Source organism: Pinus tabuliformis, chromosome 8, assembly GCF_031772625.1.
Source record: "Pinus tabuliformis cultivar Carrire ecotype Pingquan chromosome 8, CPIR1, whole genome shotgun sequence".
NCBI lineage: Eukaryota > Viridiplantae > Streptophyta > Pinopsida > Pinales > Pinaceae > Pinus > Pinus tabuliformis.
The window spans coordinates 371055777-371082862 of record NC_142294.1 but is presented as its reverse complement, the minus strand read 5'-3'; positions in this window follow the sequence as shown (position 1 = coordinate 371082862).

Here is a 27086-nt window from a genome sequence, read left to right as displayed (position 1 = left end):
GAGATCAAGTACTATAAAGGAGAAACACCTTCAAAACAACAGATAAATTCTACTGTGAATTCAACTCATTTGCACGCAGACCAAGGCTGTTACTGGGTACACATCTCCGCTAAATGGAAACTACAATGTATTGTAGTGTTGCTAAAGAAAAAACACCTTTTGTGCAACATGGATAAAACTCTAACAGATATTGTCACTGTGGCCTTGGTTGTAGATGATCTCATCAATATAGGTAATAACTTTGATAATTGAAAAACCAAAAGGTGAGATGCATAGATAATTTGAAATGACAGATTTGGGCATATTTTATTATTGTTTAGGAGTGTTAGTATAGAAAATGCAAGGTAGCATGTTGCGTCTTTATGTCACAGGCCAAGGATGCAAAGAAATACATAAAATATTAAATAGCATGGTATAAGTTGATTGCAAGTTCTTTTGAAATGTGAATGGAATTCTCCTTGTGTGGGTTCTAATCTAGTGGGTATAACTTTATATAAGAAAATGATAGTTGTGGGGTTGGAATGTCTCACAATTCATGAAAAGTCCCAATTTTTTTCACTAGAAAGAAGCAGAGCGAGTCATCAGGTTTATGGAAGGGGACACCCTATTCGCAGGAAGATAACTTGAAATTAGTTGGGCATATTATATCTCGTCTTATTATACATATGTGCTTTGAAAAGATAACCACATCCAAAGACTCAATAACAACTCTAGTAAATTTTATAAATGTGAAGCACTTCCGAGAAAACCGATCACTTAATGATAATTGAGTGAGGAATACGTTGAAGGATTCAATCTTGCACTCAGTCATGAAAAGGAAGTTGGGGTATCCAGCATCTTGCCAACAAACCGACTCCAATCATAATTTGAAAGGTAGGTTAACTGTGAAACCTATTTCCCACTTTGTAGTATTGTTGCCTCTTGAATTCCGAGAGGTATCTGGCTAATTAGATCCACAAAACTCATGCCACGTAAACTCTGCATGATACAATTGTGATGTGCAAGCTTGACACACGCTCTAGTTTCCCTCTAAAAGAGGGTAAGTCAAAATATTATGACAATATTAATTGTAATTTGATCATACACTATTGAGGTATTGCATGGAATGAACAATATCATATCAATGCACTAATGAAGAAGTCAAAATAAACGAATTTCTTATTGCTACAGTAGTGCTACTCTTGGGATTCTCGGATAAAGCACGTAACCTGCATGGCAAAAGCTTCCTAGAATAGAGTACCTCTTACCTAGAAATTTGTCACTTGCTCAAAATATAGAACACTTCTCTACTGTGCACTTTTCTTAAAGATAAATCTGTGCATACAATGGAACTAAGAAAAATGCCTTAATTAAGAAAAGTGAGCATCTAAGTCAAGCTATAAAAGCATACTAAATATGGCTCTATCTAAGTTTGGGAAACACTAAACAAGCATGCTTGCATAAAACAAGCACAAGATGCCTAAAATCGATGCACTTCTCTCATCGTGGCTACACCCTCATAAGAAAACTATAATCTACAAAATGTATCTGAAGGCTGCATGCATCTGCTGAAGGTGAAGAATGAAAGGATCTACTGAGATGAAGTATTATTGAAGGAGAAACACCTTCAAAAAAATAGATGGAGTCTAATGTGCATTCAACCCATCTGCACATAGGCTAAGGTTGCTGCGAGGTACACTTCTCCCCTAAATGGAAACTGCAGCTTATTGTTGCTCTATTGAAGGAGAGACACCTTCGGAGCAACATAGATAAAACTATAACATTTATTACCACTGTGGTATCGGTTGTAGAATCTCTAATCAATATAGGTAAAAAATTTGATAATTGAAAAACCAAAAGCTGAGCTACATAAATCATTTGAAATGATAGATTTGGGCATAATTTATTATTTTTTAGGAGTGTTAGTATAGAAAATGTAGGGTAGCCTATTGCATCTTTATGTCACAGACCAAGGATGCGAATAAATACAGAAAAGATTAAATAGCACGGTACAAGTCGATTGCAGGTTATTTCGAAACCAGAATGGAGTTCTCCTTGTGCAGATTCTAATATAGTGGGTATAGATTTAAATATGAAATTTATAGTTATGGGGTTGGAATTGTCTCATGATTCATGGAAAGTCCCAATGTTGTTCACTAGAAAGAAGTAGAGCAAGTCGTCAGGTTTATGAATGGAAACACCCTATTCACAGGGTGATAACTTCAAATTAGTCAGGCATATTATTTCTCATCTTCTTGTACATGTGTGCATTGAAAAGATAACCACCTCCAAAGACTCAAGAACAACTCTAGTAAAGTTTGTAGCTATGAAGCACTTCTCAGAAAACCTGTCACTTAATGAAAATTGAGTGAGGAATATGTCGAAGGATTCAATCTTGCACTAAGTCATAAAAAGGAAGTTGGGGCATCCAACATCTTGCCTACAAACCAACTCCAACCATAATGTGAAAGGCAGGTTAACTGTGAAACCTCATTCCCACTTTGTAGGATTGCTGCCTCTTGAATTCCAACAGGTATATTGCAGCTTAGATCCACAAACATTGTCCCAGGTAAACTCTGCATGATACAATTGTGACGTGCAAGCTTGACACACACTCTAGTTTCCCTCTAAAAGAGGGTAAGTCAAAATTTTATGACAATCTTAACTATAATTTGATCATTACACTGTTGAGGTATTGTATGGAATAAACAATATACTATCAATGCACTAATGAAGAACTCAAAATAAATGAATTTCTTCTTGCTACAATAGTGCCACTCTTGGGATTCGCCAAGGAGCCACTAACTTATACAAATTTGGAATCTTTACTTGGTCTGCAGAAATATTAAGCAATGGTAGTGATCACTCTTTGCCCTCCCATGGAAGGTCTATACATAGACAACAAGGAATTGATTTAAAAGTGAGGTATATGCCTAACAAATAGGAGTCTGACTCTTCAACTCTAATTTAGTGGCAAGGAAATATTCAATTGTAAATGCCTGATCTTCTACAATGTAAATTTCTAGATAAATGGCTAGCCTAAATCTGTCCATTGTCCACATATCCCAAAAAACCATGTATGTCTAGACTCTGGTTGTGTGTGAGAGAGGGGAGATCACATAAATAATCCATTATCAAAAGAAAAAGTTAAAGCACAACATTCTATGGAGATTTTTTTTAAAATTTTATTACATACCTTAGAAAGTTTGAAAGGACATAACTAAAGCTTCCCTCTCCTTCCACACTTCATTAAATATGCCCCTTTTCCAATGCAGATGTGGCTTGCAGAATCAAAATCAGCAAATGAAATATGAAAAGTAAGTTTAATGAATCAACGTAGCTTTGTTATACCTCAAACAAATGGACTCTGAGAAATTGGATTCATTCTCTACCAAAGATGATATAGCAAGATCTAATCACATTTTTTACTGAAACACAGGTAAATTGGATTCATGCTCTGCAATAGACGATATAATGATATTTGATGACATTTTCAACTCAAACAAAGGTAAGTTGAGTAATATCAAGCTCTAAAATGATGGCATCCAACTTCTAAGTGGCAGTTACTATATATATCTAGCTAGAGGCTATAACATAAAGATATTTGTTATATGTGAAGATAAAAAAATGAAAGGAATGTGAAATTTTGACAATCAACTATAAGTTCCTTTCAAGGAATAGATCAAACCATAACATTGTTATCAAGATAGTCAACTCACCCATGCTAGTACTCTTCTAGTAGTTTCATGATAAAACTCAAACTCAATAAACTTCAAACAACATAAATTAACCAATGATATGTCTGAAGGTTGGTTACCTCAGGATTATATAATACTAAATTACCTTTTGCATCTAACATTGAAAATGAATGTGAAAGAAATGAACACAAATTAGTGACTATGATGGATGCATGTGATGAAATAAAATAAAAAAATACCTTTCTTCTTGCTACTAATGAGCCGTCTAGGGGATTCTTGGATGAAGTTGATCCTGGTCTGCTTTCTGAAATCAAAGAGACACTTTCTAGCTACTCTGATTGGAAGGACAATAACCCTAATGCTTATGAAAATGAATATGGAAAGCAATAAGCATCAATGAATACGTTCTTGAAGAAGGTGTCTCAAACTCTAATATGGATAGTATTTTAAATTTATATAGCTAGCAGAGGGTTTTCCCAGTTTGGTTCCCTAGAAAACTTTGTTTTTTTTGCTATAGTGTGACTGTGTCTTGTTTCTGTTCTATTCCACTGCAAATTGGTAGAGATATTTTTTGTCTTGGTGCAACAATTAGTTTCATATCTATTCATTCAAGCAGTAGAAAAATTTCAAGGAAATTCTACAGAAGGGAAAATTAGTCTATATTTTCACTTATATCTTTTGCAATTAAAATTCAAAACTAAATTTTCATCCAAAGTGTTTAGGTTACTAGCAAGTGGTATCACAACATTTTTCAACATTGCAAGGCATAAATCATACTATTCAATAAGGTTGAGACTTGAGATACAAAAATCTTCCCAAGTTATGCAAGAAAGAAAATTGCTGATTTTTAGTTCTAAATCTAACCAACCAGAACAAAATTATGCCATTTTCAACACCCTCTAGTCAAAGCTATTCCTGGCCTCATTCAACTCAATTAAGAATATATCAATCTCGTTGATATTTCTTCTTAAGTTCATGCTTCTAAGTTATATATTTATGCAACCTAATATATCATTTATGTTAATTGATTACTCATTCAAAATTATTTAGTCTGTCCAACGCATCTACCTAATTTTCTGATCAGTTTTTGGGCAGAATCTATCAGACATTTGCAGTAGAAAATAGAAGACTGTTTAGTACGTAGTGTTATAAAACTCTAATCTGGAAAAAGTATTTTGGGTTGTTTCCCTAAAAATATTTACAAAATTTTCAATCCCAAAGCCATTTCAGGGAGAATTTTAGTTAGGGAGAAATTTAGTATTATTTTTTGAAAATTTGAATGCAACTAAAAGAAATTCTTCCCATTTGCTCAAAATATTCCAGCACCAAATATGAGTGAATTCACAGAACTTAAGATTTGGAAATAATTAAATTTCACTCCGCTTTTCCAGGACCATTTATGAGAGAATTCACAAAACCTGATATTTGTATTCTGGAACCACTTAAATTTCACCTCACTTATTAGGATTGGAAGTTCCCTAAGATGCAAACATGTAGCATTAAGGATTTACTTTGCTTGTTTAAGGAAAATGTTCATTTTATAAATATTGATACAAGAATCCAATTATACATGCCTGACACAGTTCTTTGGTCACAAGTAATGAAACGAAACTCTGTCAATACATAACAGACAAGGTAGAATGTAAGAGAGGATCTACTTTTCAACATATACTCTGGAAAAAATTAACATCTATACATTCATATAAAGTTGTCACCACACCAAAAAAGGAATTAAAAACCAAAATAAAAATAGGAACAAGCTTGGATTGTTATGGTTACTCTAACAAAATGTTAAACAAGATCAATATGTTAATATGGCAAATACTGTAGTTGATTATGATTTATTGAGCCCAAGGGGTTAGCCCAACTAAATGTCATTAATGTTACTGGGTATTTGGCTAGTTTTTTGCTGGCATGTGCCCTGTTCGAAATCACTTGGGTGAGGTGCACTAGTCAATGCCAATGGGTTTACCAGAGGTGCCATCCATGAATGTGGGGAAACATCCATTGGGATTCCCCAGAGTGTTTTTCTTGGAAAGAATAAAAATAGGATTTCCTAAAGAGAAATTTTGAGATGCATACAGTGCACACCCAGTAAAATCAACTCTATAGAGACAAACCATAAAAGAAGGAAAAATACAAATGCTTTTACCTATGTTGCCTCATGAGTGTGCGCTTCATGTGATATTTTACCATGAAGATCACCTTCTCCTTTGCACCTTCAACTTTGCGGACTCCATTTTCATGAGGTTTACTAAATGAACTGCCATTGTTTAGCTGATGATGTAAATTGTTACTTCTTTAAGATAATATTATACCCAATATATCATTAGAAACACTAGGTGCTGGCAACCTATTATTTCCAACATCCCTGCATGAGATTTCCTCTGTTATCCTTTCTGGATTTTCTAAATAGTTAGTAGTTGCGAGAATGTGTTTATCTTGACTATATCTAGTTCTTGATTGTATATGAGGAGTTAAGATGCTTCGACTCACAACAATTGACCCTGCATTGCCCATCAATTCCTATAAATAATTTTTTTATGTCTAGAAGATGATCCCTGCCAATGTCTTCCATCTTTATGAGAATTAACCGAACCTATATTATCTTCTCTTGATGCTAGGGTACGTTCCATTATTTCCCACGCCTGATCAACATCATATTTAACTGTATAATTTTCCATCTCTAAAATAGGGGCTAAATTACTTCTCCGAGCTGATTCACGAAACAGAAACGACCCGTTGTTGGGTGTGGGTTGTAAAATTGCATCAGTCCCATCTCTTGCCCCAAATATGTCAAGGGAATAGCTAGGTGAAAATTGCTAAAAGCCTCTTCCTGGTGTAGAGCAATTGTCATGTAAATCTTGTAAATGCTCCTGAAGTATGTGTTGACCTGAGAGAGTTTTTGTCCGTACAATGGATACTTGGGATGTAGACCCAGATACTTTAGTTTTCCTAAGTGAAGCCCTTGCTGCATCTGGCAATCTAGGAGATGGATTTTGAGTGCTTTGTCGCAAAATCCTTCTGTGAATTGTTCTTACATGAGTTGGCCTTGTCTCAATGAGAGGCATAGAAGAAGAAGAAGGTGGTAATAAATTGAGCTATAAGTGTATTCTTTCTACAACCATCCAACTGGAGCATCTTCCACAAATCTTATGATTCCTAAGCTTCATCCCCATTGTCAAAATCAAGCACAAAATCCTCAACATCTTCATCAGGTGTGTTAGATTGTCTAGGCATAGATGTTTGATAGCCTTGACAATACCAATCTCATTCATGGATAGCCCTTCCAAGGCCAACAAAATATGTATGACATGTTGAATCATAGCAATCACACAATAATAAAATATCACCATCACCAACCTCATTACAATCTAAGCAAACTATATTTACATAGGGATCAAGAAATCCCATCACTTCTTCTTCTGAAGGTTGATATACATGCCAAACAGAACCAAATGATATAAGAAAATCATCCTTCAAATGCAGAACCAACTACTTAAACTTCAACCCTACGTATGCAAATAAATAATCATGCTTCGCAGGAAAGATAGTAAGATAAAGGCAAGGAAATATCTTTAAGAAATCCAACAAGGTGTTGCAGCTGAAACTAACATCACCAAATAGTAAATCACGAAAAAAAACAAGGATTGATAGAATAAAAGGATGAAATAAAATGAACTAGACCTGGGGGAACTCAAATGTAGATGTCTTCAAACATGAACCTATAAATTCAAAGAACCCTGATAAATAAAGATTACTGCTGCAAATAGAACATAAACTACTCCAAATAGTTATTAGGAAAATAACTAAATTGTAGCATTCAAACAAGGGCATAAACATGTTGTCAAATGGAAAAGTTGAAAGCAGTTAAAAACATTAGGGGCATGTTGCAAATCCAATTCCTATCACTGAAATGAAGAAAACTACCATTGGAATCTCAGGTTTGGATCCACTTCTCTATTGAATCTATTCATCTACTTGTCTACTCAATCTGTTATAACTACACCGAATGGTGCCACATGAAAAATAATTGTAACTTCGACATATATTTTAAATCAAAGGTTATTTGCTGGACATTGGAATGAGTGATGCAGGAGCATCCCCAGTCCATTATTTTTCTTGCATCACCAGAAATGTGTTTAAATTCCAGCATCCCATTCATGTTTAATCATCAACTTGTGCTTGTGAGACTTACTTGAGCCCCTAGGAGATCACTCTTAGTTTCACCGACTCCCACTTTAAACATGACATTTCTAAAAATAGCTGGCAGGAAAGGCAAGATACAGTGTACTTAGTTTATTCACCCATTACACTGGAACCACAATAAAAAAAAGAGGAGTTGAGATGACAGATTGCTACTACTGGAGAAATAAGACAAAAACAAAGAGATACCGAATTAACAGAAATACAACAGGGTGCGATGGCATGGCATCACGGATCTTTCTATTTCCAGAAACATCTTGCTGAATGATGAAACAGAAATCAACTCCAACAATAATTGAGACATTAATTGCAAAGGAGGAGATCAATGATAAATAAATTTTAACATAGACCATAAATCACTAGGCTAAAGTGGAAGAATTCATTGAGGAAAACAAATTAAGAGGAGCAACAGACTCTCTCGAGAAGAAGGCAATGACTTCCACAAATGCAATTGAGCATAATAATTGAGAAAGAAGATCCTTGAAGCAGTTGAGGCATATCACTGGGCAATTGAGGAAGATCACTCCACTGAAAATGAAGGAGATTGTTAAGGAATAATCACTGAGCAGCAAGAAGGGTAAATTCTTGGAAAGAGAACTAGCATGGAATCTGTGCCTAAACAAGAAACTGTGCAACCCATTGTTGTGTGAGAAATAGAGTATTTCCTTTTATTCATCCTTTCTTAATCCCGTGCATGAGGATCAATTTTTGTTGCATAGTGAATGTAATTGAGTAGCATCATTGTTATTTCACCGATTTACTTGAATGTTATAATACAAGTTCAATGATAAAATCCTCATGTGGAATTGTTTGGCTTCTGTTTAGTGATGTACATTGATTGTGATTGACACCATCCACTGAGATGGGTAGTAAATTTTATTTCTTATCTACCTACAGCAGATTAGTATGCATTTGTGTAGGTTTTGTGTTTTCCAGCACCCATCGATTAGTATTAAAGCAGGAATAACCTACAGTGAGGAAAATCCAACAAAGGAGGGAGAAAATTTTTTATGAGTTTCTTGTCTGTCAGGAAAAACCCAGTAGCACTAGGGTTTGTAGGGTTTCTCTGATTTTGGGAATGGTAGGGTTTAAGTTTATTGTATGTCTTCTTCTTCTAATTGATCTGTGTTCCTCCGTATTGGTTGAATATAAGCCCCTTGTTTTAACATATCACAATGGTCCCCTACTCACTAGTAGTCCTACTGTGGATGTTCATCTGATTTGGTATGGCAGATTTAGCCCTGCCCAGCATTCTACTGTGGCAGATTTTGTTTAGTCCTTGGAAGTCAGTAAGACCCTAGAGCCCTTTTTGTGCAGCTGGTGTAAAATGACTCAGAGATACCATGGTTAGTCCAACAAGGCCATCACCATGGAAAATACAAGGCTAGGAAATAAGAAGTTGGATGTTGATTATTCCGTTGTCATATCTCTGAAGCAGAGCCAAATTATAGCTTTGGTGGAAGGGGAAATTGCTTCCAAAGCTCTGCTTTAGAATGGAAATGCCGTGTATTTGGTACTCACATCTGATGATGTTACTATAGAGGGCTTCTGTATTCTCCACAAATGAAATTGAGCACAATCATTGGGCAAGAAGATCATTGGATCAGTTGAGGCATGTCACTGGGCAATTGAGGAAGATCACTCCACTGATAATGAAGGAGATTGTTAAGGAATAATCACTGATCAGCAAGAAGGGTAAACTCCTGGAAAGAGAACTAACATGGAATCTCTACCTAAACAAGAAATTGTGCAACTAATTTTTCTGTGAGAAATAAAGTATTTCTTTTTATTTATCCTTTCTTAATCCTGTTGATGAGGATCAATTTCTGCTAAAAAGTGAATGTAATTGAGTAGCATCACTATCATTTCACTAATTTACTTGAATGTTATAATACAAGTTTAATGTTAAAATCGTCATGTGGAATTGTTTAGCCTCTGTTTAGAGAAATACATTGATTGTGATTGACACCATTCAATGAGATGGGTAGTAAATTTTATTTCTTATCTACCTACTACAGATTGGTGTGAATTTTCACAGGATTTACATTTTCCATCACCCATCAATTGGTATTAAAGCAAGAAGAACTTGTAGTGAGGCAAATCCAACAAATCATATTTTTTCTCCCTCTTTTGTTACAAATCCAACATAGGAGATTCAGGGGAGAGAAGAATCTCCAAGATGACAACTAGTAATATGTTCTCTAGGAGCCAACTGTGAAAAGAGAAAAAACATGGTATGTGGAGGAGTGGACGTGAATTGGAGAAGCTTATATTGAAGAAATGAAAACAATACAGAGATGTTGAGAACAATTACTACAACACTAAAACCATAGAAACAACTCAGCTAGGAAAAATTATAGCCAAAGTAAATGATGGAAGTGAACATGAAGGGAAACAAGGAGCCCTAAGAGAAGAACTATAAGACTCTCTTTTAAAATAAAAATGTGATAGAAAACTTCAAGCTACTAACTTTCTTTGTCTATCTAGTCAAAGATCAGCTATTTATATAGATAGTCCGGAAACGCCCATCAATATATATATATATATATATATATATATATATATATATATATATATACCATTGCGAGAGAGATTAAAGACTAGAAATTAGAAGCTAGACATAAGAACATAAATTGGAGCCCTATGAAGTTGGTGGGTTAATTTAACAACCTTCAGCATAAAATTTCTTCCACATTACAGATCAGTGCCATGGAAGGTGGAATAAAACAAAACTAACCTGAGACATATGAGGATCATTATTTGAAGGAATGATTATCTACTAACATTGTGGGATCATTAGTTTTGGATCTAGTGATTAGTAGAAAATCTATGTTCTAACCAATTTTATAGCTCTTTCACTTTCTTGTTCTTGTCCATAAGTTTTTGCACAGCAACACCAAGGCACTTCTTCAGATTATTCACCAAGAATTAAGTTTTTTTTTTGTATTGTCAAAGGAGCTATTATGTCTTGTTCGAAGCATAGACTTGACAAACAATAATGTGAAGACAAGAAGTGCATCACGTTGTTTTGTCTGTAATTATCATCCAGGAATAACTAAAGGTCTCGGAGGAAAATTTATGAAAAAAATGGCACTGAAATTACTCACTATCCTTTACAAAAATTAATCTTCAATTTAGCAATTGCTTAGCTCCAATATAGTAAAGGCCATCAATTATACTCATGAAGAGAATATATTTCAGGGATGCTTATGGACAGTAAGACAATATGCCTGCATACCCTTATGTGTGGTCTATTGTCAAACAAATATCTTACTAACAATGGATCCTGTGATCAAGTGAAATAGTGCTAATGTCAATGATGAAGCGAGTGATCGAGTAAAATATGAACTGTGATTGACCTTCAGTTATATGGTTGTGATCGTACTTTTGAGTAAAATATGAACTGTAATTGATCTTCGGTTATATGGTTTTGATCTTACTTCCCTCTTTTGCAACTAATTGTTGAACAATTCCAAAGAAGTATTCCTAAATGTACATATGAATTGTATTGAATTATTACTAATTTTTTATGGTTTATTTCATGGTTGAATTAATTTTTAGGTTGCCTCTTTAACTTCTTGTGTTAGTTTCATTTGTGATTTATGTATTCGTGAATAATGGAATGGTTGTGTGCATTTAGGTTGCATAAATCTATAGTTTCATTCCCAACAATAATAAATAGTTAATAACAGAAACAGTTCAGTTCAGTTACTTCGTAAATTTGTGTGAATTTGGGTTTCGTTTTTGTGTGAATTTGAGTGGTAAACTGAAGTACCACATCCTCAAAGTGCACAGAAGTTACATGCATGGAACAATACCATGTAGCTATGTTTGACAAGCACGCCCTAAAAATTTAGCTCCTATAAAACAGGAGAACTACATTAAATAGCAAGTTCTCAAAATCTAACCAAAATGATTGTGTCAAGCTCTACCCGCAACAAAAACCGACATGCACCTATAAATAGAACCAACATGATGGAATATGGCACATACAAATCTAGGGGTTGAAATGCCATTAATGCACATTAGACATGCAATGATCAAAAAGACATCTGAATGCATTCACCAATTTTAAGAGCTTTAGTAGGCAGGCATCTACATATGTAGAGCATCTAGCTCGGAGGGCCTCAAGGTTTGTGAGAAAGAGTGAGTAGTAGAGTATTGGCTTATTTCAGTCTTTACAAAAAATTTAAGTAATTTTTAGTTATGAATCATACAAGTTTTAAAGTAAATTCTACTAATTTTCATAATTTAAGGGTGGTTTCACTGATCTAGAAAATGAATGAAAGGAATAAGAGCTTACTGATGATGACATCATGACAGGGATTCTAGAGCGTCATTTTTATTCTAATGGAGTCCAATGAGGTGCACAGTATTAATGAATAAAAGGAATAGGAACTTACTGATGATGACATCATGGCAGGCATTCTAGAGCGTCATTTTCATTCCATTGGAGTCCAATGAGGTGCATAGTATTCTCATAACAGCGTTGGCAACCACAATGTTAGAAAATTTGAACATCTAATCCTCTCATTTGGGTATTCTACCTCTGCTTCTTTATTATGTTAAATGGCCTCCCAAAGTCATCAAATGCCAATGTCATCCCTACAAACAGTAACAAAGTGTGGCACATAGATTAATGCATAAAATTAAAAGCAAGGATGAAAAAAAGTCAATTTTGAACCAGAGATATGAGGTGTGTGTACTCCTCCCTATGTGGAAGAAGACTAAAAGTGGGGTGGAAATGCAACGTGGTTAGAAATGAAACATACCTAGGTGCCATTAATGGGCTGAAGATCCAATGGTGGGGTTTGATATCAATCTGGTACTGGTAAAACCTTAATTCACAACTCTCTTCAATCTCGTTTTCCCTCTCCCCTGTGAAAAGTGAAAATGTGCTACTCGCTTTCCCTCTGCCCTATGAAAAGTGAAAATATACTACTTGTTTTAATCTCTTTTTCCATCCCACCATGTGAAAAGGAAAAATGTGCTACTTGTTTTCCCTGAGCTTTATGAAAAGTGAAAATATACTACTTGTTTTAGAATGTAAATAAATATTGGGTTTGGGAGGGCTTTGTTACATCAAAATTAAGGCTGAATTTTTTCAAAAATGTTAAAATTTTCTTCCCTAAAAAACAATAAATACAATATTTATAGAGTATATAATAGATGTGTAGTTGTAATGTAAGTATGTAAACAATTCTAAATATGGGCTTAGTTAAATAATAATAGTAATAATAATAGTAAAAGTCAAAAGTATGAGGATGAGTGCAAAAATCTAAATGTTGGCTCAATTACTAATAAAAATAATGATTTTGTTATTAAGTTGTGAATAGGTTTTGTTACAATACCATGAGCCAATACCATGCCTTATCAATACCTCAAGCCCGAAGACCATAACTTATTTCATGACCAAAATATTTTATAACAATATGACAAGATTCTTAAACATGGATATTCACCCCCCACTTTACAGTGGATATTATTAACTTGTAAAAAGTTGGCTTTGTTATAATACCATGGGCCAATACTATGGATTATCAATACCACATGCTCTAAGAACATAACTTATTTCACAATCAAAATATTTTATAACAATATGAAAATATTCTTAAACATGGATATTCATTCTCAGTTTACCATGGATATTATTAACTTGTAAATAGACTTTGTTACAATAACATGGGCCAATACCATGGCTTATCAATACCACATGCCCCAAAAACATAACTTATTTCAAAATCAAAATATTTTATTAGAATATGACAGGATTCTTAGTCATGGATATTCACCCCCACTTTGTCATTGATATTATGAACTTGTGAATAGGGTTTGTTATAACAGCATGGGCCAATACCATGGCTTATCAATACCACATGACAAAAAAATCATATATTATTTCAAAATATAAATATTTTATAGCAATATGAAAATATTCTTAACCATCGATATTCACCCCCACATTACCACGGATATTATTAACTTGTAAATAAGCTTTGTTACAATACCATGGGCCAATACCATGGCTTATCAATACCACTTGCCCAAAAACCATAACTTATTTCACAATAAAAAGATTTTAATTTAATTTAGTTTTATAACATTTTTTATTTGAAGCTAATAGGAAAAGGGTTGTAATTAGTTTTGAGATATATATAAACCCTCTATTCTCATGACTACTATCCTCATTTAGCTCGACTCATATAGTTGAAAGAGAAAAAATAATTCGACCCAAGACCTAAGAAGAGACTAACAAACACTCATAGGCATAATATTTACAGGCCTTGATGTAGTCAATGAGGGTGGCAAGATATTTTGCAACCTATTAGAACACATGAACAAATAAGAGTGTGTGAGAGGGAGTTTCAATGAGTTCTAGGTGTGTTAAGGAGGGAGTGACAAGGTTATATGCTAGGCAATGCCAAGGTATCCTAAACTACCAAGGCATGTCAAGAAGTGCCATGATGTGGTAGGGAGTGTCAAAGCATGCCCAGGAATGTAGGGGATGTTAAGGCATGCCACATAGTGCCAAGGCATTCTAAGACATGCCAGGTGCTATGGCATGTCAAGATGTAAATTGTGTTGCTTAATTGTTTTAGACCATGGTTGTATGTGATGAGCCTTGTCTTGGTAACTTGTTAGGTGGGATGAGTTGATATTGTACATGAGTACCCTAATATGAGTTACAGATAGTTCTTAGGTGAACAAGGCATATGTTGAATTTCCATGACACATGAGAATCTGGGTTTAGCCTTAGAATATTTGATGCGAACACACTCAAGTGCCAAAACACATCTCCTATGCAGAAATAAATCTGTCGTGAAATAAAAAGCAATGAATTTAATGCACAGAGTTTAGGGTGTGCCACATATTCATATGTTAATGCTTATTATTGTGATATACAATAGCCATTTATATATTTGGTGTAAGACTCCTCTGGAGATTTCTATCCAACAAAAACATCTCTGTGGTAAAAGGTGTATTGTCAGAGGTTTCTCCATCAAAAATAGAAACAAAAAGGGGTATCAAACCATAAACTATTACGAATATATTTATCCAGTGGGTTGTCCACATAAACCAAACCACAAGAAATATCCTATACAGATAAATAGATAGACAATTGAACATTTTTTGATATCTAAATTCCCATAAATACAACATTTAAGTAATATACAGGAAACTTATCCAACCATCGTTTGACACAGCATCCATTGTACTAGAGAAAGCCTTCATAATCGAAATTCAATAAACTAACAGATGATTATTCACAAACCGGGTGTTTATGATTTCAAGTACCCAACAAATTAACCAACCCCACCAAACAGAGCATCGATTTAAATGCTATCAAACCTTATGTCTCAGTCCCAGAGATTTAGGGTGTCTTCATATACATGGTTATTGCATCGCAAGTATCAATTTGAAAATTTTTTCCAACTAGCCAAAAAACAAAGAAAAGAGGTCGAAGATACAAGGGTAAGGGAAGTATGGAAATCTTCCTATGGTGCATTGATGAAGACATCAAATTATCGGGAGAGCTGAAAGGTTCAATCTTTATTACATTTGGTTTTTGTATCAATTGAAAGAAAAGTTTAATAATTTCTGTAAAAGTGTGCAGGCACCATATGATCGATCCTCTTACCTCCATTGAGAAGAGCTGTTGAGGTGCATTTCCACGAAAGATTTGCAGAGAGCTTGCAATATTGTCACTCATATCCTTCAAATACTTCACTCATTCTCCCAGCCTATTCAAACAGAAAATCCAAAACAAATTATGTATAAATCAGGAAGATCAATCGAACGAATCTGCCGATCTCCCTGGGCATACCTAAGAAATATCCTTGGAACATAATATCATGACGTACTTTGCTTTGTTGGCCTTGTTTTGCGAAAAATGGTGGGAAAGAAGATGATAAATTTTAATCTTAAACTCTTCTTTTACTTTTTTTTTACAGTGATTTGTTCTCAAACTCTCCCATCCTTCCTCCAAACATATAGAAACCCAAGTAAAATAACAATCGTATTTTGAACTTTTATTTATATATGGTGGGCGGTATGGTGTCCAATTACATTGAAATAAAATAGAGAATCAGTCTTCTTGCCTGGTTGCAATGTCATCTGCTAGATAAGTATTTAACTTTTCCTTTTGGGATGCTACACATTTATTCAATTATATCGCATTTTTTATATTTAGTAATAGTGACATTAACTAATTGACTTAAATCTCATTCTCATCCTTGAGCACTTAAATAAAAGTAAGATTAATGAGAATTTGAGAAATGTGGACTCCATTAAAGATAGGCTATAATTTATTTTCTTTATATATCCAATAGCATTATTAATTTATATTATTAATTATAAATTTTATTTAGAGCGGATCTATTTATCATATTATTTAAACAATAATATTTTGTGATTTATGGTGTTTTTTTAATCATTTTTTTAAAGAAGGTTTTCTAGTTCAAAGACATGTAATGAGTTAATTTGAGTGGCTAAGTGTTGTAGATTATGAGTAAGAGGTTGTGGTATTAAGTCCCTTGGATATCATCCTCATAGTTTAGATATTATTTTAGGAATGAGAAAAATTATCTGGTAAATTTTCTATACATTTATATAGAAAAAAAGATATTATTATAAAGAGAACACCCTATTGATATGAAATTTATATTTTCTTTATTATACTCTTAAAGGATATTATAAAATAATGGTTCCAATCTTTTTTGAGAAAAGATGGAGATTTGCTGCTTTCACACTTTTCTTCAACAACAAGTAAAGTTTGTGTACTCTCTTTCTTTTTCCTAAGGGTTTTCACTGTCTCGACTGTCAGACAGTGGGTCGTGTCAACAATTAATTCTATCCCGCCACGGTTACGAATGGAATTTGAATTAATTCTATCCTGCCGCAATTTCGAATGGAAGTTGATATTGTTGATTATGAGCTCAATCATGTCCAGAGGATGTATTCAAATCCCAGGATGAATTTACAAGTTACACTTCATTGTCTTGACAGATCATCTCGAACCAAATCATCATGTGTTTCCAAAATGGATGGTGTTCCAAGGTAGATATTTAGTTTTAGCATGAGTTGTCCAAGGTCGTTTTTGTTTCAATAAAATTTAGTAATGCAAAAGAGCTAAGCTCTTATTATAGCTTTGAGGTAGTAGTTATCCCTGAGTCTCAACCGAACTCCCTTCCATTTAATCCTTTTAAGCCTCTTTTGTTCCCCCATGGTTCGAGAGCTTTGCCTAAGCCAAAGTTCTATGTTAGAGTGAAACAAGATCAATTTTCAATGGTCATTGGTAAGGATATCAAGTTCGAGGACATCCCAAACTTGTTAGAAACTACTTTGGTAGGAAGATTTTATGGTAAGACAATGCAAAAGGCATCTCTCATGGCATGGGTTTTGGACAACTAGATGTTAGCCATGGGTTATATGTCAATTTTCAATAGATTTGTTCACAATTGGATATTCTTTCAATTTTGGTTGAGGGGGACAATAATAAGATCAAGGAGGCAGAATGGGATTGGGGGCCATCCAACCTAGTCCTGGAAACATGGCTGGTGGATTGTGATCTCGCTCGCAAACATCTCTCGGTGCAACAACTTTGGGCTATATTGTCGAGCCCTCCCCTTGTCTTCTAGATAGAGGAGGCCCTTCACATTATTCGCAAGAAGTTTGGTAGATTTATTTCTCTGGACCCTAATTGGTATGTCTCAATTAATAGGCATTGGACCTTGATTCTATTCAAAGTAGATATCAAAGATATTTTATTCAAGGCCATTGAATTGGTTTACGAGGAAAATGTCTAGACCCATAACATTGATTATTGGAAAATATCATTACATTATTTCAATTGCTACAAAGTTTGACATGTTCAGAGCTAGTGGTTAGATTTGAAGGCACTTTTCTCCGACAACAAGTAAAGTTCGTGTGCTCTCTTTCTTTTGACCAAGGGTTTTGATTGCCTTGGTTGTCGGACAGTGGGTCCTGTCAATAATTAATTACATCCCTCCATAGTTTCAAATGGAAGTTGATATTGTTAATTATGAGCCCAATCATGTCCACATGAGGCATTCAAATCCTAGTATGAATTTACAGGTGACACTTCATTGTCTTAATAGATCATCTCCAACCAAATCATGATTTGTTTCCAAGATGGATGGTATTCCAAGGTAGATATTTAATTTGAGCATGAGTTGTCCAAGGTTGTTTTCATTTTAAGCAAAAATAGTAGTGAAAAAGAGCTAAACTCTCATTCTAGCTTTGAGGTAGTAGCTATCCCCAAGTCTCAGCCAAACTCCCTTCCATTTAAGATTTTTAAGCCTCTTTTGGTCCCACATGGTTCAAAGCTTTGTGTAAGCCAAAGATCTATGTTAGAGTGAAAAAAGATAAGTTTTCAATGGTCATTGTTAAGGATATCAGGCAATAAATAAGCCTAAACATTCAAATTTCCCCAACACTGTCAAGTCTAAGGTTAGACTAATGGAAGAATGTTTGTCGAAATGAGGATTAGCTTCAGAACCACAAGTTTCAAATGCAACAGGTTGAAAATCTCACCTTCTTAACACACAACAAAAATCACGACAAAATATTAGAAGGGGAAAGGGAAAGGAAAGTGAAAGACCTTTCAAAGAGGTTGGGAAAAAATAGCACATGCAGGAGGTAAGCCTATGATTGCAATAAGGAGTTGGGAAAAAGCAGTTTCAGATAAAGGGAGAATTTGGGCTATGAACAACACTATTTTTTCAATGACTTGGTTGGGTTCCCAAATCGAAAAAAAAGTAAGGCTATCTATAAGGGCATGATAACTAGGGAGTGCCAAGGTGAGCTAGGGGATGACAAGAAGTGCTAACACATGTGAGATAGTTCCAAGACATGTTAGGGATGCCAATACATGCCAAGATGTGCTAGGTTATACAATGTGGCACCAACGCATGTTAGGGAGTGCTAGGGAAACACAAGGGAGCACTAGTTTCAATTGCCTGGAAATGAATGAATAAGAGTGTGTGATAGGGAGTGTTAGCGAGTTCCAAGTGTGCTAAGGAGGATCGACCCCACCAAACTTAAGCACACTAACCAAAGGATAAACTAAGGATCCAGTGACCCAAATTGAAGCTAGATACAAAACCCATTTCGAAATACTCAACCTAGATGATTTCTAAGGAAATACATGTGTCACATATCGAACTCAGCAAAACCCATTCCAAGAAAAAGAAAGAACCCAATTTTATTCTAAGGAAAATATGCGCTGGAGATATAGACATGTATTTCTATCGACCCCCGGCATAAACCTTTTCCTAGTACTTGGTCTTACATGTATCTAAGGGATACAGTATGGTAGTTCTGATGAGCCTTGTTATAGATCCTAAAGTTGTGTTTGTAAAAGATTCAAAATCAACCACCATTGCATATAAATTCCACCGAATAAGATCTCTAATATGCTATATATATATGTGTGTCTACTATGGGGGTACAAAATCAGGTATTCAAAACCCAAAGTATGAATACAGAAAATTGATGATTGATGTTGGAAGTCCAATAATAAGAAGTTGGGTTGCTCGCAACTGAGATTCCAAATCAAAACAGAAAATCTCCCTAAGGGATTAGAACAAATAAAAATCAATGTGTTTAACTAATTCAATATATGGGAGTTTGATGCAAGTGATGCCGCTGATGCTTGACTTACTTGGCTATTAGTTACGAGGAAGTTTAGATTGCAGCCATTATTGATGATTTTGACAGTGTGGTACACAGTAGCACTGGATGTTTGGTGTCTCAATTAACCAAGCTGTGAAAGGTTTGATTGGGTCATTGTGCTGGTCTTGATTGAAGTTAGAGCTTTTTGATGAAGCTAATTTTAAAATTGGTTGGGACTTTTTTATGTAACTACATGTAATGGTTCACAACACTATTGAATTAGGTAATGTGCACTAGTTGAGTGGACTTGGAATTGGAATTCAACATTGTTATTATATTTATTTTAGATTTGGATTAATAAATTATTCAAGAATTTAGGCAGATACCTGTGCGCGACAAAGGGAAGAGGAATATTTTCAATCGCATGGAGGATGAGCAAAGCTACAAGTTTTGAGCAAATCCACTTGTAGAATAAGTAGATATGGCTATTCAGGCAAAGAGGCAACAACACGACAAACAAATCGCGTGAGGCAGAGGGATAAGAAGATAATGGAAGAATCAGAGGAGGAGTTGCATGAGTTGAGGGAGCAACTCTGAAAAGAACAAGAGCTGTGCAAACAGGAGAGGGAAGTGTAGCAGCAACAAATATAGTAGGTGGCACAACATGTGTAGATAGATGAAGCATCTCCCATACAAGTAGTTGATTCATTTTAACAGCTAGCAATAGGTGAACATGGTGAACCATCATTGGAGTGAGACTTCACTCATGAGATAGAACAAGCACTTCAATAGTTGGATGCATACATGGAGCAATAGGAGTTGGAATAGGACACCAACTTCATGCCTCACCACAAAGAGGTCGACTCACCCACTTCAATGCATCGAGATGATGAGAAAGTCTCAAATGACCAAGGAGGCACTGAGATCCTTGGTGGTCAAATGGAAGGAGAGATGCACAACATCACATTTAATGAATCTCATCATAGAGTTGTGCAGTCTCATAGAGTACCAACTCTGGAGGATCAAACATCTCCTATGCAAGTTGAGGAGCGAGTGATTGTGACTGATGTGCACAAGCATCTAGCTTCCTTGGCTGATGCAACCAGAGTGTATGCCGAAGCCACTAGCTCAAGTGTTAGCTTTTTAATAGCTGAGAATGAGCGAAGGGCGAAGGAACTACAGGTGGCCAAGCAATGAGGAGACTTAGTGAGAATGTACGCTCGAGCTGAACTGAAGAAGGCAATACTAGATGAAGTATTATCCCTTGACACAGTTATGCGAGCATTGTACTCCAAGTTTGGTACCATGCACAAGGCAGTCGTCCATCTCAATGGATGGCAGCAGCGATGTGCTAGAAGAGCATGCATCTTGACCAACATGCATGCTGCTGTTGATAACATGCAAACATGGATCATGAAGTACAATGGAGCCCCACTTCACTTTCCAAGGATGATGACGGCCAATTTGGTTGAGCTGCAAGCACATATCTGGAGTCATATCCGTAACTATGAGGACCTCCCACAACTCATCACTAGCATAAAGTTTTCTCATGCACGAGTATTCAAGAGCATGGATGTTGTGGTGCTCCCACATGCAATCCCATCACTTTGGATTGTCACCTAGGTGAATACCAAGAAGCAGGTTCGACTAGAGCTTGACTCATACTTCGACGAGTTGATGCACATTGACACCAGCCCAGACTTGCCTATTAGTGTAGACATCATGCTCAAATATGTTTCCGGTCCAGCCAGATTGAAGACAATGATGCGCATGCTTTCAAATGAGTTGGATAGAGGAGCCTAAGCAATGTACCCAGATTCTATGGAGGAAAGGTTTAGGTTTCAGATAGATGTCACAGCAGAACACACGGACACTATCAAGGACTACAAATATTGGCATCAATATGTTACTGTTGATCAGCATGAGGATGTCGAGCAGTTGGACTTCTATAGTTGTCTAAGTTAGAGTGATCTCTATTTTGGCTTGTTCAAGCCATTTTTGTTCACATGGGTACATGTGCATTGTAATGTTAAGTCATGTCAAGTGTAAGTCAAGTATCAATAGTGGATGTAACAGTCATAGAGAAGGTGAAGAGTCATGAGGGTAGTTGAATGGTCATAAAGGGGAATGTCAAGGGTCACCCCATCCTTTGCTATAAATAGTCCCTCATAACTCATTGTATAGGCTTTTGGTCAGCCAAGCTTCTGATAAGACTATCTTGGAAAGAGCTTGGACAATATTGTAACGCGCCTTGGCTTCTCCACTGCACAGAGCTAGTTCATCTCTTTAGAGGAGCAAGCGAATGTGGTTGTAACGTTCCATTGTTGGGGCTAGCAAGTTTACATGGATGTATTGTAAGATTGGAACTTACACTTCTTTATATAATAAGATCCAACATGTTTTCATGCATATGTTTTTATTGTAGTTGGATTTTTCTAGTTGTTGTAGCGATGTATGTTGTTTAACTTATGTATTTGTGTATGAACTACATTGTATGCAATTATATGAATCTTGTTGCAGATGTGCTGTTGGTTTAACCATCACTTTGGATTGCCGGTTGACCTGATTTCCAGCTTGTGATGCATCTTGGCTCATGTGTTCCCTTCCTAGCTGAGTACTATTACCGGTTTCCAAGGGGCGCACTCATCCCAATCCACCTGTGTTAGAACCTCTCATGCACCTTCCTTGAGTCACTGTAGTAGTCACACCCTTCCTACTGACAGAGTTATCTTACTTGCCTTTTTGCAGCATTGCGATCAAGGCATTGCTTTACGACCCACTGTTGGGACTCCTACACCAAACGGTATGAGATCTAATTGGGACTTCTTACCGGGGAGATCCCCTTGACATGTTGGCAGGTCCAACACCGTCAACAAATTCCTTTGTCGAAACTAAGTAGAAAATCCTTCTTGGCACACAGTTGCATCCCTTATTTGATAGGAGATTTGCCACTTGATTCTACTGTCTATAGACATTATTAGAGGCTAGTCTTTGAAAGGTATTCATCAGAGATCTTATGCATTGCATGCAAAAAGTAAGGGAAGGTGGTCCAATTTTTTTTTCAATTGTACCCAATCTAGGATCATCTTGGAATCTCCAAACACAAGTAAATCTTCAATTGCAAGCCAGTTAGCACGTACAAGAGCCCCCAAGAGTATGATTAGCTCAATTCTATTATTTGACCATGTGCCATTATACCAACTAAAATGCAAGGTGTTGTCTGGCTTCAAAACCAAATGTGTCCCACTTCCACAAACCCCATTGGTGGATGCTTCATAAAAAATAAAATTAAAAAATAAAAGATAAAAAAATAAACTATGCCATATCTCCATGAGTCAAAAATGTCTTCTAGGTTGTTCCTCCTTCATTAGCCATATCTCCAATAAAATATGCAAAGATATTTAAATAGGCGTCTCTAGTATCTGGTTTTGTTTGTTCAAAAATCTTCTCATTCCTGCTTCACCATATGCCCCACAAAATATAGAAAGGAAAGGAATGATATGTCTTGAAACCTTCAAACCATTGAGTGATACATCTCTAAATGGAAACCATGTTCTAGATTACATGTATCTTAAGTGTTTGAAGAACCCCACTCCATACCGAGATCACAAAAGGACATGTTAGAAATAGATGGTCCATGTCTTCTAAATCTTCTTTGCATAAAGAGCATCTTCCAAGATCCTGAAAGCCCATTTTATGGATATTATCCCAAGTTGAAATATTATTATGGGCCACCAGCCACACAAAACATTTTAATTTGAGAGGTATATCCCATCTCCACGTGTTATGAAACCAAAAAGCATTATCATTCAAGCCACGTCCATGAGAAATATGTTTATAAATCTCTTTAACCAAGATCTGCTCATTATACATAACAACTTCCCATTTTATCTTTTCTTTCTTCTCTGTGAGTTTTAAACCTGTTAGACTTAATTGTGTTGTGAAACGTGCCCATTCCACAAATAGGTCCTCTGGAAATCCAAGTTCAAATGCATTAAGCTAATAACTTGTAACAGAAGAAGATCCTCAATCACAAGAGATTTAGTTCATAAAGTAAATCCTTTTCTTATGTAAATGCTCAAGGATGTGAATAGAAAGAGTATGTATTCCCTCCACTCCTTTGATATCATCTAGTCCTATTGCTATCCTATTCCCCCTTCCAACCTCCCATCTTAGATTTCGTAGTAGCCAATATTTGTTTCTCATCATGCTTCTCCATATATAAGATGCCACCTTCTTCTTTGGAGCCACCTCTTTAATCCATTCCTTAAGCTGTCTATTTTTTAGATATTTCTCTTTAATAACCTATTACCAAATACCTTTGTCCTGGAAATTTTTCCGTAGTTTCTTGACAATTAAATCCTTACTAAAACATTATGTGTCCTTTATAACCCACCCTAGATCCTTCTCATGTCTCGCAAGCACCTCTAAATAGAAGAAAAATATCTTATTTGTGGATTTAGGCCTAGCCCAAAGGCACCTAACTATAACAGCATGAATTATTTTGGTCTAAAGATACTGAGGGGGAAAAGATATTGAGGTTTGAGCCCTCTGATTGCAATAAAATCGTCCCCTCCCCATTTGTCATGAAATGCTTTGAAGATGTCAATTGTTTGGTGTTTTTTCAAAGAGTGCACAAAGTAGGTTGCCATGAGCATCTCAGAGGTATATTTTCCCTCACCTTGAAGGAAGACAAGATCACCATTGCAGGGAGTGATTTCATGTTTTCAGTGGATGCCATCTCTCAAGCTACAAGTATACCAAACCATGGTGAAAATTGGTTCAAAGGCATGAACCTAGACCTGGAAGAGTACAAACCCTACTTCAAATCACAATACAAAGGAGCTCACTCACATGTTTTCCCATTCAGATACTTGTTGGAGAGATATGCACCACTGATGAAGGTTGTCATGAAGTTATTCACATGTGAGGGAAGATTTTCTAGGCTATATCAATACCACATAAGACTGCTCATGCACTTTACAACTCACAAGTCTCTAAATTTCTCTAGCTACTTGTATATGAGCCTAACCAAAATGTATGAAAGGGTGCAATGGAAAGGAAACATGCATTATCCCAGCCTCTTTCACCATATCCTGATAAAGGTTATAGTACTCCATCAGGTGAAAGAGAAGAACATGACATGAGACACCTTCATTGGGGCAGCCTTGAAAACGCATATAACCACTTCACCCAGCTAGCACCAAACCATGTCAGTACAACCCATGGAGGTGGGATCATCAAGAAAATGTGATGAGCCTAGATTTTCCAAAACCCACCTGAGCCTATCTATCTAGCTTAAAATCCTTTACATTCCAGTCATCCCTTGGCTGTGATTTCATAGAGAGAGCCCTCTCTGGTTTGGTAGTGCTAGCTACCAAACTAAAATCTTGTTCTGTGGTTACCTCTGTCGATATCCTCATCAGCCTGGGACATTGTGGAGGATAACAGAGGGCATGATAACTAGGGAGTGCCAAGGTGTTCTAGTGAATGTAAGGTTCCGAAGTCATGGAAAAATGTAATTCTAGTTGTTATGTCATGACTGCCAAGGTGTGTTAGGGAATGCTAGGGCATGCTAACATGTGCCAGATAGTATGAAGACATGTCAAACAAGCTAAGATGTGCCAAGTGCTAAGGCATGCCAAGATGTACAAGGGTGTGACAATGCATGCCAGGGACTGTCAAGGCAACAAAAGGGAGGAACAAGTTAAACTACAAGGAAATGAGCACATAATAGGGTTAATAAGTCATCAATTTACTTTTTCCGTGAGGGGCATGCTAGGCACACCAACTATAAGTGCCAAGTGCCAAGTGTCAAAGCATTCTAAGTGCCAAATCTTCCTCCATTTCTTCTCATTTAGTTTCCAATAATTGATCTCAAATAACTTTAATATTAAACCATGCCAAAGCATACCAGGTCATCTCAACGCATGCCAAACATTCTTATAAGACTTGCCAAGTGCCAACATGTGCCAAGTGACAATGTGCATCAGGCAGTGTGATGCATGCTATGAAGTGGAAGAGCATATTGAAGAGTGCTAAGGCGTGTTAGAGAGTGCCAATGCATGCTAATGAGTGTTAGGGAGTATTACGAAAACACAAGGGAGCACTAGGTCAAAATGCATGGAAGTGAATGAATATGAGGGTGTGTCGGGGAGTGTCAATGAGTGCTAGCTGTCATGCCAAGGAGGGAGTGACAAGGTATGCTAAGAACGAGTAAGGCATGCCAGGGAATATCAAGGAATGTCAAGAAGTGATAGAGTGTGCTAGGTAGTTCCGGGGTGTGCTAACATGTGCCAAATAGTGCCAAGGCATGCCAGGTGCTAAGACATGCTAGGATGTGCAGGGTGCCAGAGTATGCCAATATGCGTCAAGGAGTTTCAAGGCAACAAAAGGAATAACCAAGCTAAAATGCAAGGAAATGAACACATAAGAGGGTTAATAAGTCGAGACTTTATCTTTTCCAAAAGGGGCATGCTAGGCACACTAATAATATGTTCCAATACATACCAGGTGCCAATGTGTACCAAGTGCTAATGTTTGTCAACGCAATTTTATGCCAATGTGTTCCAGGGCATGCTAGGGACTACAGGTCATGCCAACACATGATATGGGAGTGATATGCTATGTTAGGGCAAGCCAACATGTGCTTGGGAATCCTACTCATGGCAAGATGTTCTAGGTACAAAGATGTTCCAAGTACAAAGATTTTCCAAGACATGCGAGGTGCTAAGGAATGTTAGTGTATTGTTCCAAAGCATGTTAAGGTGTGCCATGAGTGTATTAAATAATATAATTCCTAGACACACCAGTGGAATTTTTTTTAAAGGAAATTTGCTTGATAATAAACCTAATAGAGATGAATCATGTGCTGACTCATAGGAAAACTATACTCTTATGAATTGAGGGAAATGATACACACTAATTACTTCTTAACAAATTGACTGACTATTATAACCACTATGTCCTTGGACACATACCGAAAAAGAATCCACAAAAATGGTCTTACATTGTTATGTTTTGAAAAAGAATATAGTAACAGGTACATAGCATCATCAAAAGTTCATTATAATGATCAATGATGACGAACATTTTTTGACCGTCACCAAAAGTAACCAAAAAGAGAATTGGTGAGGGTCAATAAAAGATCATCACTAGAAGTGTCACAAAAGAGAAAATTAGTGATGGGCCTTTAACGACCATCACCAAAAGTGTCACCAAAGAAAGAATTAGTGACGGGCCTTTAACGATCCTCACCAAAAGTGTCATTGAAAATGGCTTTGGTGACAAACCTTAAAGGACCATCACTATATACACTTACAACAATGATTTTTTAAATACCGTCACCATATGCGACATTGGTGACGGACCTTAAAGGTCCGTCACAGGCATGAAGCGTCATAAAAAAATCATTGGAATGATCAATGGTGAGAAACATTTATTGACCGCCACCAAAAGTAACCAAAAAGATCATTAGTGACAGTCAATAAAAGATTGTCACTAGAAGTGTCACCAAAGAGAGAATTAGTGATGGGCCTTTAATGACCCTCACCAAAAGTGTCACCAAAG